General features: G+C 46.6%; 1 non-coding gene across 1 annotated transcript; it reads left to right on the top strand.

The window, feature by feature from the left end:
* Positions 1-7,770: 7,770 nt before the first annotated feature.
* Positions 7,771-7,842, top strand: trnaq-uug (transfer RNA glutamine (anticodon UUG)). The gene has a single exon. It is a non-coding gene; the product is annotated as a tRNA-Gln (tRNA).
* The last annotated feature ends 10,950 nt before the right edge of the window (positions 7,843-18,792 follow it).

The following is an 18,792-nucleotide window of genomic DNA, read 5'->3' as shown; positions in this document are numbered from 1 at the left end:
CGGGTTGTGTGACTACATATACCACCGCAGACAGTTCAGCGTGCTGGGCACTCATCGTACTGGGGAGTTTAATTGCCAGGGCAATGCCTGCCTCTGGGTCATAAACTCCGCAGCCTGTGAATCGTTCACCCGCAGATCCGTGCTTGAACCGTCCACAAAGATCTCTCGGCCTTTGCGGTGTAACCCAGCCCGAAAACCTATGTTAATTTCCCACCGTACACCGGTGGGCGGTCCCTGGATAGATCATGTTGGCTGCGAGTCTTGGCTCGCAGAGACCCTTTACCCTCAGGTCCATCTGGGAGAGGAGTCGGGTCCAGCGAGCAATGCAGGCACTGCTCTCTGTCCCGTCCATGATCCGACCGTCCAGGAGCATTTGGGTGGGCGTATGGTGGGTAAGGAGTGTGATAGGGGACCCCCCTGTGAAGATCAGTGAACTTTTCACAGCCCAGTGAGTGGCTAGGAGATGCCGCTCACAGTTGGACTGTCCCTTCTCCACATCCGTGAGTATCCTGGAGGAGTAGACCACTGGTCTCAGCCGGCCATGCCACTCTTGGAGCAGTACTGCACTCAGGCTGTCCATTCACTGGCTGCTACATCCAGGAAAAACTCTTTACCCCCATCAATAGCCCCTAGAGCTCGTGCGATCTGAAGGTCTTTCTTGAGTTGGATAAATGCTGCCTCTCAGCCTTCGTCCGATTCCCACTCCATTCCCTTGTGTCGGAGTCGGAGCAGAGGGGCTGCTGTGGCTGCATAATCCTCAATGAGATCTCTGCAGTACCTGGTTAGCCCGAGAAAAGATCTTGCTTCTGTTACTGTGTCGGGAGCTGGTAACTTCTGCACTGCTTCCCTTCTAGCTTTGTCAATGGCCCTTTCCCCAGCGCGCACAGCCAGTCCCAGGAATTTTATGTCCTTCAGACCGATCTGTGCCTTTGTGGGATTCACTTTAAACCCTTCTTCTTTCAGCAGCTCCAGCAGTTCAGCCAGCAATGGACCATGCTCCTCCCCCTCATCGGTGAACAGGAGCAGGTCGTCCACATACTGTACCAGCTGCTGGGGCCTGCTGAGGCTCTTTCAACAGTTGGCCATACATTGATGGAAAATACTGGGGCTGTTGTGGAAGCCCTGAGGGAGACAGTTCCAAGTGTATTGCTGTCCTTTAAAGGTAAAAGCAAACTTGTACTGATCGTTCCTTCTTAAAGGTATGGACCAAGCCCGTTGGAAATGTCCAGCTCTGTGAAGGTGGTCGTGGAGGCTGGGATACGTCCAATGAGGTCGGCGACAGCAGCAACAGTGGGTGCACAGTCGGGGATGTTACGGTTGAGTACTCGATAGTCCACCGTGGCTCTCCAGGAGTTGTCCTGTTTCTTAACCGGCCACAACGGAGAGTTCACATGGGTAGCTATTGGTCTCAATACCCCTGTTTCACTAAAAAACCCAAGGCTGTTTCCATGTCCGCCTCCGCCTCCCTGGGGAAGTTATACTGTTTCTACGGTCGGGTCATAGGGCCCCCATCTATGCGAACCTCGACCACGTTTATCCTCCCACAGTCGTGTTTGTGAGTGGCAAAAGCTGCAAGGTTTGCCCTTACATACTCTTGGTACTCCATCGGAGTGTTACTGACCAGTGATTCACGGTCGTAACACTCCTTTGGCTTCATGGTGCACACTGTCCCCTTTCCCCGTTTTTCTGGGATAACATTTACCTCACTCTCCTGTCCCGTACAGACTGACCCCCAAAGACAGTCGTTTCTTAAATCCACTAGGATCCCGTGGCCTAGAATAAAGTCAGCCCCCAGGATCCCTCTCCCTTCCTGTTCCCACTTCATCAGGACACAAGTACACTTGGTGTGGAGTGTTCCTAAATGAACAGAGAGCGGAACGGAGAATGAGCCAACCTGCCCTGTGCCTGTGAAACCCACCAAGCTCTAGGGGACCCCGTTAGACAGAGGTGAGGCGGCGGGGTTATTTACATAGACAAGGGTGCTTGATGTACAGGTATCCAGCAGGTCAGTCCCTTTCACCTTCTCCACTTCCATCTGAACGGTCGGTCTCCCCCACGCATCGTACTCGAGGGAACACGGGAACAGGCTGTGTCTGTTCTAGTCACTGTTTTGGCTGGGATGGGGCAGATGGGATTTCGGTACCTGTGGCGGTGGCTACCCTCCCAGAGCCATCCAGCATTGTTCGCAGCGCAGTCAGAAATGTATCAAACGTGTGGGGAGGGGCTGGCTTCTCGGTCTCGGTCTTTTGGGCAGGGGCAGGAGAACTCTTCCCTGCGCTACTCTTCCATGGGTTCCTACATTCCTTTCTCCAGTGTCCACTCTTTCCGCACCCAAAACAGGTACGTTTTGTACCGGAGGGGTTGCCCCCCTCGTGGCACCATTCCCTCTTGTCCTGACTAGGTCTGATTTCGAGGACCCTTCCCTTTGGTGGGTGCTCTTCCATCCCCCTGCCGTTCCAGTAGGCTCGGGTCAGTTCTCTGACCACTCCCTGTTCGGTGGCCTGGGGATCTCTCGGGTCAAACCAGGCCTCAGCCTTTGTCCTTATATGTGGTAAATTGTTTGCCATCAGGCTTCGGAGCCAGTGGGCTCTCTCATCCCGGGTTAGGTGATTCCGGTCGAGGTCCCCTCCACAGACGCTCTGGTACACAGGCCACAGCCTGTCTGCGAAAACCTGTCGGATTTTCCCTGTGAGCTGCACTGTTGGGACTCCCATCATTACAGTCCATGGCTTCTCGAATATCTTCCTGGACAGCGGCACATGTCCTTTGCGCCCTTTTGCTCTCGGCAGAGAGGGACTGGTACAGATTGCCGTCCAGTGAGAGGAGGTGCATATTTGCTATCTCAGCATCATCACACCCATTAATATCCCATGCCTGTTCCACTTCCATAAAGTGGACCGAGGTGTCCCCCTTTGGGGTGTGCTTTCCCAGGTGACTTATCATAGCCCTGAGCTGTTGGGTCGTGTGGGGAACCACAAACTGACTTTCCAGGGGCCCCAGACCCCCAGCACCGGTGGGCGGGCGAAACATTTGTTGTCGGACCGGGCACATTGGCCCTGGTTCTGGCCCTTCCTGTTCTGGCTCGCCTACCCCTCCTCCCTGCTGCCAAGCCAAGCTGAAACTCGGTGCCACAGGTGGTGGTGGTCCACTTTCTCTGTCCGCCCAACAACTCGTTCACCCTCCTGCTGCCGAACCGGTATAGTCACCGGCACCACAGGTGGTGGTTGAACAGTTTCCTCCTTCTCTTCCAGGTTTACCCGGGCCATACCCGGGTTTATTAGGAATACCTTGCCTTTTGCCTTGCACAGAGTAAGGGTTAAACTTTTGTTTGTTGCTGGCAGGGACCGTGGTCTCCTGACTCAAACCCATTAGTGCTGGCTACTTTATAAGCTGCTGTACGTCTCTTAACCTATCCTTCAGCTCTTTTACTTGAAGGGTGAGGCGAGTGTTTTCCTCCCACAATATCTTTTCATTATTCTTAGCCTCGGTAACCTTACACTGAAAACAGTCCTGGCTGTTTTTGAACATTTCCATTCGCTGTGTCTTTCCATCTTTTAGTTTATGGAGTTCCCCCCACACCTTTCTTCTGCCATAGCCATGTCATGTGATGTTTCTGCACATTCACATCGTTCTGCCTGCATTGACTCGATGTTCTTATCTAGGGGTTGGACCTGTTGCTATCGTCAGGACAACCAAATTGCCTTTTCTACTAATTCCTTGTGGTACTTGCTGGCTGTCCACTGGACCGTAGCGTCTCCTGAACGCTCAGCGCGCAACAGACCAAGCACCCATTCCTTAGTGACATTCACTTTCTTATACACATAGGAGGAAATCCTCTCTTCCATCTTTGTTCTTTTCTCCAAAACAGCAATCTCTGCATCACATCCTTTATACCAAAGTCCTGCCGTGGTCGCCATTCTGTCGGGCGTGGTGTGTGGGGTGAGGTTCACCTCTGACCTTCTGAGCGGTTTGAATCGCTCGCACTCTCTGGGTTCTAGACTTTGGATTTATTTGGGGATGTGACAAAGTGCAAGAGACAATTGGTTTTGGTGCAAAGAACCTCAATTTTATTAAGTGCAAGAACGTAAAATGTCGAGCTTGTAATTACTCGAATAAAAAACACTTATCACACTTTAAAGGGGTTACAGAAAAATAATACACCTCCCACCTCCCAATGCCTAACTCTGATTCGGTGAAACTCGAGGGCAAACAGGGATTATGCTCACCAATCCTCTTATTGTCAGTTGGCGGTGGTTTGCAGTTTTGAGGTTCGCTGGACTCTGTACGTTCTGCTTGCCGTACCCCGAACATCGTGGAAGACTTCTTACTGCGTAGTCTTCAGTTGGGTGGTGTCCGCTGATGCGGTAGGGTGCGTATTGGATTTATGGGGTGAGTACCCACTTTCTTCCGTCAGCAATAGGTTTTAAAGTTCTTTAGGTAATGTTTCACCTGTTGGTATCGAGGAACAGATTGTAGAGGGGAAACTTTCGAAGCTTCGGTTTCTTCTTGAGGACTTTTGTTCTTAGAATTTGCCGATCGCGGTGTTTTCGATGTTACCAAGTTGGCTGTGGTCAGTTGCTGCCGCGATGATGATGTCCGAAGTTACTGGGAACTGCTTTCTCTGCTGTGATGATGTTCTTCCTTCTCCTTCGGTAGCAGGGCAGTGTGGTCCAGGAGTGTCGTCGAGGCTGAAGATGTTGGAGCTCAGAAGAGCTGCATAGGAGGCTGTGTAGCAAGCTCTCTGGAAGGCTTGTTACAAACTGCTGTGGCGATCTCTCTCCTTTTTCCTTCCTTCCCGTTCTCCTTCTTTCGTTAAAAAACAAGGCCCCAGTTATACTTTGGGAGCCGTTCTAATCTGCGTGCCAAATGAGCCCCGATTCTTTGTTTTAATTTTGGCGGGCTTGATATCTCTTTGTTATATTTTGGCGGGCCCATTAATGGTAACCTGTCTCGGATGTGTTGATCTTTTGAATTTGTTTCTTGATCGGGAAAATTAGATTTTTTGTATTTGCAATGTCAGCCGAGGCCTGGGTTTTCCATGCGGGCTGGATGGGCCATTGTGATTATGTATACGCTGGATGGGTTTCCTGCTCAGAGTGATGGCTGGCTATCTCTGGGTTGCTTGTTGCTATGTTAATGTCTCCAGGGGAGATGGGTTTTCGAGTTTACACAATTCCCCACACAATTTGTTCAGCTTCAATATCCCAGACAGCTTCAATTCCCAAACTGCTTTCTTTGAACGATCTTTTAGTTCTCAGCCCTTTCCACACGGACCCAATCTGCCTTGTAAAATTCCAAATTCGATTAAAACTTGTAGTTTCTTCCATGTGCACTTTAGGATCGCAAACTTTCTGGTTGATAGTTCCAAATTAAATTTCCTTTCCAATGAGTCCACACACTGGGGGGTTGTCCAATGAATTTTTGCAATCCTACTCCTGCACCTATTTTCTATGTTTCTATGTTTCAAAAACTTTGGCATGATTGGTTCCATGGTGTAATGGTGAGCATTCTGTACTCAGAAAATCAGTGATCTGAGTTCACATTGTGGTGGAACCTCAATTCTTGCTGTCCCAGCTGCTGAAAATTTGCGACAAACAAGTGAAAGACACCTGGTGTTGGTGGGCAGTTTTATTGCCTTTGTCAGTGATGCTTGACCTGCAAGTCTAGTTGTCAAATCGTGTGTTCAACCATCAGTTACCTGTTACCAATTAACGGAGGAGAAACCAGTTTTTTTTATCTAATGCTGCCTTTACCTGCACAATGTGTGCTGAGATTATCTGTGCAATATGCTTTCAGCTGGATGAATAAAAGCAATGCTTTTTGAAATTCAGGCACTGCATGTTTTGTACTCGAAAAAATTTGTATTTTCTTTTCATGCCAAGCATTTACATTAATGCATTGCAATGCTAATGCACTTTTTACCTGGCAAGACTGAAGTACAAGCTGTGATGAACTGTGTGAAACAAAAACAGGCACTTGAGAACCCATAGCCTCGACAGCATCTGTGTGAATTGGTCTGCATCGATAATTAGCAGAACGTAAAGAGGGGAACGCTATGGAAGAGAAAAGGCTGAGCCAACGTGTAATGTTGGAGATGATTTTATTGTTTTTGAGAAATGTTTCAAATAATTTTTGCATTGTTGGTTCCATGGTGTAATGGTAAGGACTCTGAATTCAGCGATCTGAGTTCAAATCTTGGGGGAACCTGAATGCTTGTTGTCCCAGCTGCTGAAAAGTTGGGACAAACAGATGAAAGACACCTGGTGGGCAGTTTTGTTGCCTTTGTCATTGATGCTTGATTGACAAGTCTCGTTGGCAAATCATGTGTTCATTCACTGGAGTTTAGAAGGATGAGAGGGGATCTCATAGAAAAATATAAGATTCTGACGGGACTGGACAGGTTAGATACAGGAAGAATGTTCCCGATGTTGGGGAAGTCCAGAACCAGGGGTTATAGTCTTAGGATAAGGGGTAGGCCATTTAGGACCAAGATGAGGAGAAACTTCTTCACTCAGAGAGTTCTTAACCTGTGGAATTTCCTGCCGCAGAGAGTTGCTGATGCCAGTTCATTGGATATATTCAAGAGGGAGTTAGATATGGCTCTTACGGTTAACGGGATCAAGGGGTATGGAGAGAAAGCAGGATAGGGGTACTGAAGGAATGGTCAGCCATGATCTTATAGAATGGCGGGGAAGGCTCGAAGACCGAATGGCCTAATCCTGCACCTTTTTTTTTCTATGTTTCTATGTTGCTAACCATCAGTTACCTGTTACAAATCAGCGGAGGAGGAATCAGTTTATTGTCTAAAATGCTGCCTTTACCTGCACAATGTGTGCTGAGATTATCTGTGCAATATGCATTCAGCAAGATGAACAAAAATAACGCTTTTTGAAATGCAGGCACTGCAACTTTAGATAAAAAAAGGCCGAGCCAAAGTGTAATGTTGGAGATGATTTTGCTGTTTTTGAGAAATGTTTCAAAGATTTGGGTGTAGTTGGTTCCATGGTGTAATGGTGAGCACTCTGGACTTCAAATCCAGTTATCTGAGTTCAAATCTCTGTAGAACCTGCATGCTTGTTGTCCCAACTGCTGAAATTTAGGGACAAACAAGTGAAAGATACCTGGTGTTCGAGGGCGGTTTTGTCACCGTTGTCACTGATGCTTGATCCACAAGTCTAGTTGTCAAATCGTCTGCTCAACAATCAGTTACCTTTTACAAATCAGCGGAGGATAAACCAGTGTTTTTATCTAATGCTGCCTTTGCCTGCACAATGTGTGCTGAGATTATCTGTGCAATATGCATTCCGCAGGATGAATAAATGCAACGCTTTTTGAAATGCAGGCACTTCATAGAAACATAGAAAATACTTGCAGGAGTAGGCCATTCAGCCCTTCAAGCCTGCACCATCACTCAGTAAGATCATGGCTGATCATTCACCTCAGTACCCAATTCCTGCGTTGTCTCCATACCTCTTGATCCCTTTAGCCGTCAGGGCAACATCTAACTCCCTCTTGAATATATCCAATGAACTGTCATCAAAAACTCTCTGCAGTAGTGAATTGCACAGGTTAACAACTCTCTGAGTGAAGAAGGTTCTCCTCATCTCGGTCCTAAATGGCTTACCCATTATTCCTGGACTGTGTTCCATGGTTCTGGACATCCCCAATATTGGGAACTGACGCGAAACATGAGAAAAGGCCGAGCCAAAGTGTAATGTTGGAGATGATTTTTTTGCTTTTGAGAACTGTTTCAAAGATTTTTGTGTGGTTGGTTCCATGGTGTAATGGTGAGCACTCTGGACTTTGAATCCAGCAATCTGAGTTCAAATCTCAGTGGAACCTCAATTCTTGTTGTACCAGTGGCTGAAAGTTTGGGACAAACAAGTGAAAGACACCTGGTGCTGTTGGATAATTTTGTTGCCTTTGTGATTGATGCTTGATCTGCAAGTCTAGTTGTCAAATCGTATCCTCTGTGTGAGCATAGTCCTGCATTGCTGAACTCTTTGCTTCAGCACGCAGTCTGAAGTTTGGATTAAAAAACAAGAAGATTGAAGTTTGGATGGAAAAGATACTGTTAGACAATGTGGTGCCTTCAGCCAGTGAGATGAGTAACTGGTCATTGTCTGGATGTTAAATATTTGAGTACCTTGTTACGGTGGGAATAATGGAAATTCAGGACTAAACGATTTGACAATGTCCGTATGTTCAGTATTTGAGTGTAACCTTGTTACTATTTAATGAGATCTGTAGGTTAAACAAGCAACATTAAGTCTGTCTGCTAAACGATTCAGAAAGCAGTTCGTCAGGATTGTCTGAATGCAAAGAATAAGAGTTCAAAGGCTTTTTCAGTATAAAGATGAGACTTTTATGGACTGTTGAGACACAGACAGCAGAGACACTGGACATTTGGAAGGTGTGTGTCTCAAGCAGCCACGGAAATCGAAGCAAGCTGCCTTTGTGAAGTGTTCTCAGTAACTTTCATACTTGGTTTGTTTAGTATGAATGTTTAAATAAAAGACCCGATCCTGCCTTTACTGCAACGGAGTGTGTGCGGGTAATTCGATATTAAAAGCAACGAAGCGAAAAGAGCAAGACAGCTGTTTACAACATTTTGGTGACCCCGACGTGATTTTCAAAAGTTCGTTAGCTTATTCGAAGACCCCGACGTGAAGCAGAAAGTTGGCTGAGTTGTTGGAAGAAGTGTTTCCCACACATCAGTTCGAGGGGTGAGCATTCTCTTAGTTGTCGTGATTAAAGGGATCTTCAGTTAGTAATGGGAGGCTCAGGGGATATTCCAGTTGAAGTCCAGTCATTTCTTAATGAATGGATTGAGTCGAAAGGGGGAACTTATGGGATAAGACAGGAAACAATGACAGGAGGATGGAGAGAGACACGGCAGTCCTTAGTGGAGAGTGTCCAGTTAAAAAAGATTAAAGTGTTTGGGTTAAAAAGTGATAAAAAGAGAAAAGCGTTCGTGTTGCAGTGTCTCATGCTGGGGATTCAAACGTTAGGAGAAGAGGCTGAGGCTCGAGATAGGGAAGTCTCAGAACTCAGAGAGCAGCTAACAGCACTGAGTAAAGAAGTAGAGAATTGGTGATTTCAGGCACTCGGGGCAGCCAGTACTGTTCTGACACAGGATCAGCATCTTGCTGATGAACAGAAGTGTAAACAAGATCTCGAGAAAGGAATATCTAAGCTGCAGCAGATGGTGGTATTAGGTTGGCCAGCGGAGACAGCAATTGATAAAGCCGGGTGGTATTCGGAGGATTCCCCGGGTCTGAGAGTTTAAAGGGGATTAAGGGACAGGGAGAATGCCCACCGTTCCCATCCACAGCTCCGTTGTCTTCTCTGACTTCGGAGCCTCGAACCCGTGTGGTTCACGTGGCAACGTTAGGATCGGAGGCAGAGCAGTTAGATGCCTCTTCGGTTACTCAGACGCTTAACACCCCAAAACATTACACACGACCTTCCGGTAATGTGGAGAGTGGGGGAAGCACGCTCCAGCGGACAAGGCGAGAGCAGGATCATGGTTCCTCTACTCCCTGTGGAGCTCGTGAAGGGAACACGACCTTAAGTGGTTTTGGGGATACCTGGTATGAGCGAGGAGGGGTACAGTTACAGGACATGAGAGCTATCCTTAGTGAAGTGAGACCTGCACCTCTTCAGGATCTTAATAAGTTTGCCCAGTGGTGGTGTAATATTCTGGGATGGTGGCAGTCAGGGAACATATCAGAGAAACCGAGGGTTCACATGGTTCTGCGAGCTTTCGGGAATCACCGGGGAAAGGTAGTAGGTTTTGAAACAACTTCCAAGTCTCATGCTTGGTAGAATAATAGCTGCAATCTTTGTTACTCATTCAGGGCCACAGTTAATAAAGCGGCTTGCATTATTACCAGGGGAAGGACCCAGGGAAGCTGGGGAACGTATATTCCAGTTGTGTAAAAGTTTTGGAAGTAATTGGATTGATATCAGTCATTACGGGGATGGTACATATAGAGAGATCATTTTGACTCTCCTACCACCGTCAGTAGTTCTGGAAGTAGATGCCTGGGGTGGGGACGAACGTTTTGATAAATGGTTGGCAAGGGTAGAAAGCTTGTATCAGGGAGCTGCAGGAATTTCAGTCATGGAAGTGAGACAGGGGTTACAGCGATGGAAGGCAGAAGGGCCTGAGTGGATGAATCCCGCGAGGAGTCACATAAAAGCAGCAGGACCAGGTGGTGGCCGTCAGTTGATAGAGGACAGGGGTAGACTGGCTAAAGAATTAGAAAAGTTAAAAGAAAAGTTGAAGAATCAGGAAAGAGAAGCTGGAGACACAGACAGGAATGATACCTCGGTTCAGTTGCTGAGTTTGGGGGTAGATTCCGCAGGTGAGGGAGGATCCCTATTGGGATGCCGCGCCTCAACCACACATGTCGTTCCTTTAGGACCCTTGCTTCAGGATAGGGGTGGCCATACCCTTATCGAGGCTTGTGTGGAAGGGCAGCGGGAAATGGACACAGTGTCTGCCGGACAAATGAAGGTGCTCCTGGAGGAAGGGGATTCCCCTCTTCAGAGACTGTTCCCCAACACCCCAGATACACGAGGAGCAGTTACTGAACAGTCAGAGATGAAAGCAGTGGGAGAGGCTTGTTCAGAAACATTTAAAGTTTCTGCAGGAATGGGCTGTCTCAGAACTGATGAGATGTTCAGTGAAAAGTTCAAATGTGGGAGTTACAAACATGATCTTAAAGGATGTGAAATAGAAGTTGGATTGTTGCAAATGTCGAGAGAGTGAATGACAGCAGTTCCGAAGGGTGAACTGAGAGAAGGACTGGGTCTCTCGACTTACTATTCAGCATTTCCGTCATCCTTTACTGCATGTTGTTACACTTCTCCCACAAATCAGAGGAAATTGTTAAAACCTGTGCAGAGGGCAACAGACTTGGTTGAAGACACCGATTGCGAGTTTATATTTCTGAATTTAAACAGCATGGAATTCAGTTGGAAACATCAAAAATTGAAAATTGACTTTTAAGTAAAAATGGATATGGTGATCACAGACCAACGGACTTTAAAATGGCATCCTCAGAATCTGAATCTACAAGAACCCTACTTTGACCCGAAGCGTGCTGCTATTTGGAAGAAGGAAATACGGAAATGGAATACAAAATTTCAACAGCTACAGAGTTTGAATCAAGCAATCGTTGTGGACATTAACCATCACACTGCGGAAATCGAGAAGGTTCACACAACTTTGGACCAGTTTGAACATGTGAGCTGGTGGGAGTCATTGTTGGGATGGAGCCCGACGGCAACAGGTGTGATGAACACAATGATACACCCTGTCCTTATGCTGGTGCTGGTTCAGTTGACCGTGCTGGTCATTTTGATTTACTGTGGATGTCGTATTGGAAAACAAGGATTACAACTGGACAATGCTGTTGAGCGAGCTTGAGCCACCATGCAAATGTCTGTTACCCAGATAAGACCTGCAGAGAGGCGAGGAGAAGAAGTGGGGAAATGTGGGAGCACAGTCCCGCATTGCTGAACTCTTTGCTTCAGCACGCAGTCTGAAGTTTGGATTAAAAAACAGGAAGATTGAAGTTTGGATCGAAAGAGACTGTTAGACAATGTGGTGCCTTCAGCCATTGAAATGAGTAACTGGTCGTTGTCTGGATGTTAAATATTTGATTGTACCTTTGTTACTATTTAATGACATATGTAGGTTAAACAAGCAATATTAAGTCTGTGTCTTAAACTATTCTCAAAGCCGTTAGCTGTGATTGTTTAAATGCAAAGAAATAAGAGAATAAAGATGAGACTCACACACGCAGACGCCAGAGACACTGGTCATTCGGAAGGTGTGTGTCTCAAGCAGCCACGGAAATCGAAGCAAGCTGCCTTTGTGAAGTGTTCTCAGTAACTTTCATACTTGGTTTGTTTTGTATGAATGTTCAAATAAGAGATCCGATCCTGCCTTTACTACAACGGAGTGTGTGCGGGTAATTCGACGTTAAAAGCAACGAAGTGAAAAGAGCAAGACAGCTGTTTACAACATTTTGTAACAGGTAACTGATGGTTGAGCACACGAATTGACAACTAGACTTGTAGATCAAGCATCAATGACAACGGCAACAAGACTGCCCACCAGCACCAGGTGTCTTTCATTTGTTTGTCCCAAATTTTCAGCAGCTGGGATAACAAGCATTCAGGTTCCACAAAGATTTAAACTCAGATCACTGGATTCAGAATTCTGAGTGCTCACCATTACACCAGTGAACAGATAATGTAAAATCTTTGAAACATTTCTCAAAAACAACAAGATCACCTCCAACAGTACACTTTGGTTCTGCCTTTTCTCATCCACACCGTCAGTTTCCTCTCTTGACGCTCTGCTAATTATTGATGCAGAGCAATTCACACAGATACCGTCGAGGCTATGGGTTCTCAAGTAGCTGTTTCTGTTTCACACTGTTCATCACCCCTTGTAATTCAGTCTTGCCAGGTAAAAAGTGCATTGGCATTGCAATGCATTAATGCAAAATGCTTGGCATGAAAAGAAAATGCAACGTTTTGTCGAGTTTGCGTGTCGGTGAGATTTGGGGTTGAAGTGCGTCGCTTTCAATCTTTGAAATTTCACCAAGCAAAGAAACGGTGAATCGAACTGTCCCTGTAAGCATTGTGTTCACATTTAATCACAGGAATATCTGCAGTCAGGAGCCGAAAAGGAATTAAAACCTAATACCGGCTTCGGGTCCATTAGAATACTTCGTCACAGACAAGGCACCGGAAGGTTGGAAGGTAGATCACACCGGTTGTGGGAGAGCTGGTTTGCGGTGACATGGAAGTGTCTGCAGTGTGAGGGACCAGACTGCTTCCACACATCCACAATGAATGTCCCACGCTTTTCTTGGGAAAAATAAAAATGAGAGTGGACATGTTCCATCCCGGTTGGAGCAATCTGAAGCTTTAACTGACTGACACCCTGGTTTGGGATGTCTTGCAAGGTGCATTTGCGTAAGTCTATGTGGCGCAATGGGTTACCACGTTTAGCTATTAACAGAAAGGTTGGTGGTTCGAGTCCACCCAGGGAAGAAGCCTTTAACTGTTTTTCCCTGAGGATTTGGTGCCGCACAGTTCCAGGTTGACATTGTGCTTTTTAGTTGCACAAACATATTCCGTTAACATTGCCAGCTGTGCTGTTATCCAGTGAGTTCCCACTCCAATACTTTTATGAGCATTCAGTTCAAGTGTCGAGTTTGAGTGTATACAGAACTGTACAGTGATATCAGAAAATTTAACAAGGCTGTGGGACATTGTGTTTTGTTAATATTGAACCACTAATATAAATAAATCCATTTTTTCGAATAATTAATACAACACATTTTCAAAATGCTTCCGCTCAGTTTCGAACCAGGGACATTTTGTGTGAGCTGATAACCACTACATTACAGAAACACTGCAGCAATGTCAGGAACATCACCAGAGCTTTAACCTACACAGCTGGCCTACACTTCAGGAGCTGGTTTTACGAGAATAGAATGACGGTGCTATATTTAGAAAGGCTGTGAGTGTGGCAGGAATTGATCGAGTGTTTCCAAGACTTTACGCATAGGAACAGGAGGTGACCATTGAGCAGCGAGTGGTTAGGATCTGGAATGCACGGCTTGAAAGGGTGGTGGAGGCAGACTCAATCTTATCTTTCAAACGAGAGCTGGATAAGTGTCTGAAGGAAAAACAATTGCAGGGCTACGGGGAAAGGGCGGGGGAGTGGGACTCACTGAGAGTCGGCACGGGCTCGACGGGCCGAATGGCCTTCCGTGCTGTAACCATTCCATGATTCTATAAGTTAGTGGCACATTTCCTATTGTGGGTGGAAGCAGAACATTGCAAAGGGACATGGATTGAGTCGGCAAAACTAGAGGTATCTGATTCAGGAGATTCAGGGGACGCGGAAATTCGGGAGTTTAATGACTTTGAAAGGAACATTTTTGTTTTGTGCAGTTTCTGTCAAAGAAATGTTTGTGAAAGGAATTTTTTGCACAGAGGAATGCAGCATTTAATCTTCTGCCTTAACACTTCTTTCTGGGTGTCGGGGTCACATTTCTTTTCGATGTCATTCTTCGAGAATTTATATTTCCTTTGGTGTTTCACAATGACCAGACTCTTGCTCTAAAGTCAGTCGCAGTGTTTCCCCAGTCTCCTGTTGATGTTACCAGAAATGAACATTTTGAACCAGACCCCGGAAACACACTGTGCAAAATGGAACATGTTTTAACAGTTAACGTGGGGCTCGAACCCACAAATTCGAGATTAAGAGTTTCATGATCGACCGATTGATTTCACGGGGCTTCTGCTCAAATAAACGTTTTTGTCACTGATTGCAGCCAGGCGCCTGTTGGCTCCGCCACAGATGTTTAAACTTGCTGTCGAGGAACTGCCAGGATCTTCTTGAATGGTGGACCAGGCTCGAGGGGCCGAATGGCCGACTCCGGCCACTAATTCTTACATGTTTATGATCGTATGACCTTTCACAGGAGAACAAACTCACCCCAGAGCATGCATGAAAGCTGCAGAAAATATTCCCGCCCGGTGAACTTTCGCGTGTGAGGCGAACGTGTTAACCGCTACACTGCGGAAAGATCTGCACTTTCAGCACCCGGTCAGACGGAAATGTTAAGCGAGTAGGTGAACTGCTGAATCCCAGTTTTTAGGAGCTCGTCGTGGTGTCAAATGAGTTTTGCTTAATGATGAAAAATAAAATACGTCAGAAGTGGGATGAGAAGCCAAGCTTCACAGAGCAGATTGCAATTTCAACACAACACCTCAGCCATCCTGAGTTTTAAAACTGCATCTGGCCACCGGCAGATTGATTTTGAACTTTTGTGTCCTGTCACATGAAATAAATGAGGACAGCAGGCGTATCTCTGCCTGACACCGGGAAAACAATGAGACAGCCCTTGGAGCAAGGGTCTGGTTATCGTGAAACAGCAAAGAATATATTACTTCTCGAAGAACAATATCCAAAAGAACAGTGATCCAGACCTGATTTGAACACACAAGCTTGTGATCTGGAATCAGACTCACTACCGTTGCACCACAAGGCCTACACAGGTAACCTGAGATGTTCCTCTATATGAAGGTTTCACAATACAAGGGGCTTTAAAATCCCTGCCCATTCCCACCAGGAATGAGAAGCAACGCTCAGCTGCCAGTCACCGTGTGTTTTTTCCGAAGACTTTTGTGTTGCTTTCACGGGAATGCATCATTAATTAACCCCTCACCTTCTTTTGCACAATGAAAAAAATGCTAACTGAGGGACAGTCGGATACTTCACTCATTTGTCCTGTGCTTTGGGGAGCGGGCAGGAAAGTGGACACGAGTCCATGATCGGATCGGCCATGATCGTATTAAATGACGGAGCAGGCTCGAGGGGCGTGTGGCCGATTCCTGCTCCTATTCCTTATGTTCTTATGTTCTTGCGCATTTTAACCTATTTTACACACTGTATTTTAGGAGTCTGGTTTAAAATCTTCATTGCCGATGACACCAGGAATCTGGGGCAACTTTTGTCAGATTTAGCAGCACCAGTTATTCCTACCGTGCACAGAAAATAGAATCAGTAGTGAAGATAAAATCCCATGGTGCTCATTTTCAGATTCAACGCAGTAGGATTTCAAATAAAGTGAAATAATTTTACAGTGAAAAGATTTGGAAGTGTTACTTGTATTGTATCTTTCATTACAATTTGTGGCATCTGACTCCCGTTCATGCCTCTGCTGAATAAGAAAGGAGGGTTTGACGTTGACCAGACTGCACTGCCCCTGATATTTGTGAGCTCATCCTTTATATTCAGTGGTTTCTCGCCCTTTGATGGGCGGCAGTGTAGCGGATATCACGTTGGCCTCACACGCGAAAGGTCCCCGGTGGATCCGTTTTCGCTCATTCAAAGTTATTGAAGTGAAATAAAGAGAAATTAAGGAATAACAGAGCCCTTTTGCCAGGAGAATATATAGAAAATAAAAACAGCAAATGCAGGAAACCTCAGCCGGTCAGGCAGCATTTGCCATGAGAATAAACTCTCCTCCGATTGTTCCCTTATGGCAAGTTTAAATATAATGTTTCTGCCCGGGATTGAAAAAAGGACCTTTTGCGTGTAAAGCAAACATGATAACCACTGCACGACAGAAACCTCTGGCACAACAGCCGCAACAGAGGGGAGCTGACCAGTGAGCTCCCTCTGTGCTGATCGGGAATGTGTTGGCCCACCTTAAACAACTTCTGTCCCACACTGAAAGTTATCAATCCTTCTCCTCCTTTACAGAAATGTCACGGATCACCCAGCCACTGTGTTGACTTCCACATCCTCACAGTGGGGCCACAGAGGCTCCTACCGTCTCCCCGCGATCAGCGAACTCGCCCAGTTTACAAAATTAAACCCGGAGCACGTGCCCGGCAAAGGGCAGGAGAAGCCAGATAGTCTGTAAGCTCGGTCTATCACAGAAAGTATTGGTATTCATGGTGATTACAGCAATTATTAATCCTCTCTCAGACCTCAATTATTTTTATGCGACGAATTGATCGACAATTGAAACCAGATTAGTGCACCATATCTTAACCCCTCGACCACCAGGGAACAGTTATGATACATATAGATATATTTATATATATTTATATATGAACCTGAATGTCAACGGCTCGCTACCGAGACCTCATGTTGCAACGGTAGTGCATTTAACATTGAGTGAGAGAAGTTGTTCCACAGAGACACCAATTTCATCTCTTGTTCCCTTTTAAACACTAGAAACTGAGACAGGGGGAATAAATTGAGAAATAAAAGCACAGGGATACAGACAAGAGGAAGAGAGAAGGGGAAAGATACTGTCCCAACCCAGAACTAATGCAGAAACCCCTCTGCTGCGCTCGGGGTGGCCACCCACAGCCTGAATACACTAACGGGAGAACACCAGCGGCAGGCCGTGGCCAGAAAAGGAACGGCGAGCGACCCTGGGAGCAGCTTGGAGGTCTCGGGAGACTACTCCAGGGAGCAGTGCGAACAGGTGCAGGAGGGCAGCGGCAGCGAAGAGTGACGTCATCAAGGTCCAGGTCAGTGATTGGAGCATGGGCAGATACAGCAGGAGCGGCGAGAGGGGCCCAGGGGAGGCATGAGTTCAGGGCCAGGGGCCCAGGGGCAGCACGGACCAGCCCACACTGCGATATGTGTGTGCACTAAGTCCGTGCAGCAGAGCTGGTCACCAGTCGTCTAGGTTAACCCTTGCCACTGGACCAAGACCTAGCTCTGTCAAGCCCGTGTGATGGCTGGGATGCAACGGCCACCACACGTTAAAATAATCCACGCACAGGCATCTTCCATCCTTCTGGATGTCGTTCGGGTCCTTCATTGAAACACCTGTGAACTCATCCTTTTTCGGCATGGAAGCAAGTCATCCTCGTTTCGTGGGACCGCCTATGATGATGACGATGATGGATACATTAACGTCCCAACAGCTCATTGACTGCAGGAGTGGGACCGTGCGGCGCTTCAGAAGACATGTGGAAAAGGCAAAGTCACTGATTTCGTCTCATGTGCTCCTCCGATCAAGAACAGCAACACACACTAAAAATCCTTCAATAATGGTTAAATCTTACACTCCACCTGTCTTAAGCAGTTGGCTCATTGGTCTAGGGGTATGATTTTTGCTTTGGGTTTGCTACCTGAAATTTGCATCGAAACTCTGCAAAGAAGGACTTGCATTTCTGCAGCGTCTGTCAGGAACTCCTGATGCCTCAAAGTGCTTTACAGCTGTTGAGTTGCCTTTGGAGTGTTGTCATGTGAGGAAAGATGTGCCCAAATCACCCCACACGCACCTCAACTCTTTGCAAAGAAGTCCATAGGATCATAGATGTTTTAGCACGGAAGGAGGCCATTTTGGTCTATCGTGTCCGCGCCGGCCAACAAGAGGCCATCCAGCCTAATCCCACTTTCCAGCTCGAGGTCCATAACCCTGCAGGTTACGGCACTTCAGGTGCACATCCAAGCACTTTTTAAATGTGGTGAGGGTTTCTGCCTCTACTACCCTTTCAGGCAGTGAGTTCCAGACCCCCACAGCCCTCTGCGTGAAGACATTTACCCTCTAAACTTTCTGCCAATTACTTTAAATTTATGCCTCCTTATTGTTGACCCCTCTGATGAGGGAAATAGGTCCTTTCTATCCACTATATCTTGGCCCCTCATAATTTTATACACTTCAATGAAGTCTCCCCTCAGGCTCTGTTCCATGGAAACCAAATCCAGCCTATCTAATCTGTCCTCATGGCTAAGATTCTCCACGCCCGGCAACATCCTCGTAAATCTCCTCTGTACCCTCTTCAGCGCAATCATATCCTTCCTGTAATATGGCGAGCAGAACTGCACACAGTACTCCAGCTGTGGCCTAACCTGCCCCACATTCCCCATCTCTTGTATTCTATGCCTCGGCTAATAAAGGCAAGCATTCCATATTCCTTCTAAACCACCTTAGCTACCTGGCCTGCGACTTTCAGGGATCTGTGGACATGCACTCGCTGGATTCTGGGGAGGACCCAGCAGATTGGAAAACTGCAAATGTAATTCCCCTATTTTAAAAAGGAGGCAGACAAAAAGCAGGAAACGATATACCAGTTAGCCTAACATCTGTGGTTGGGAAAATATTGGAATCCATTATTAAAGAAGCAGTAGCAGGACATAGAAACATAGAAAATAGGTGCAGGAGTAGGCCATTCGGCCCTTCGAGCCTGCACCACCATTCAATAAGATCATGGCTGATCATT

The sequence above is a fragment of the Pristiophorus japonicus genome, unplaced genomic scaffold (genome assembly GCF_044704955.1).
Source record: "Pristiophorus japonicus isolate sPriJap1 unplaced genomic scaffold, sPriJap1.hap1 HAP1_SCAFFOLD_262, whole genome shotgun sequence".
NCBI lineage: Eukaryota > Metazoa > Chordata > Chondrichthyes > Pristiophoridae > Pristiophorus > Pristiophorus japonicus.
This window is presented reverse-complemented; position numbering and strand designations above follow the sequence as displayed.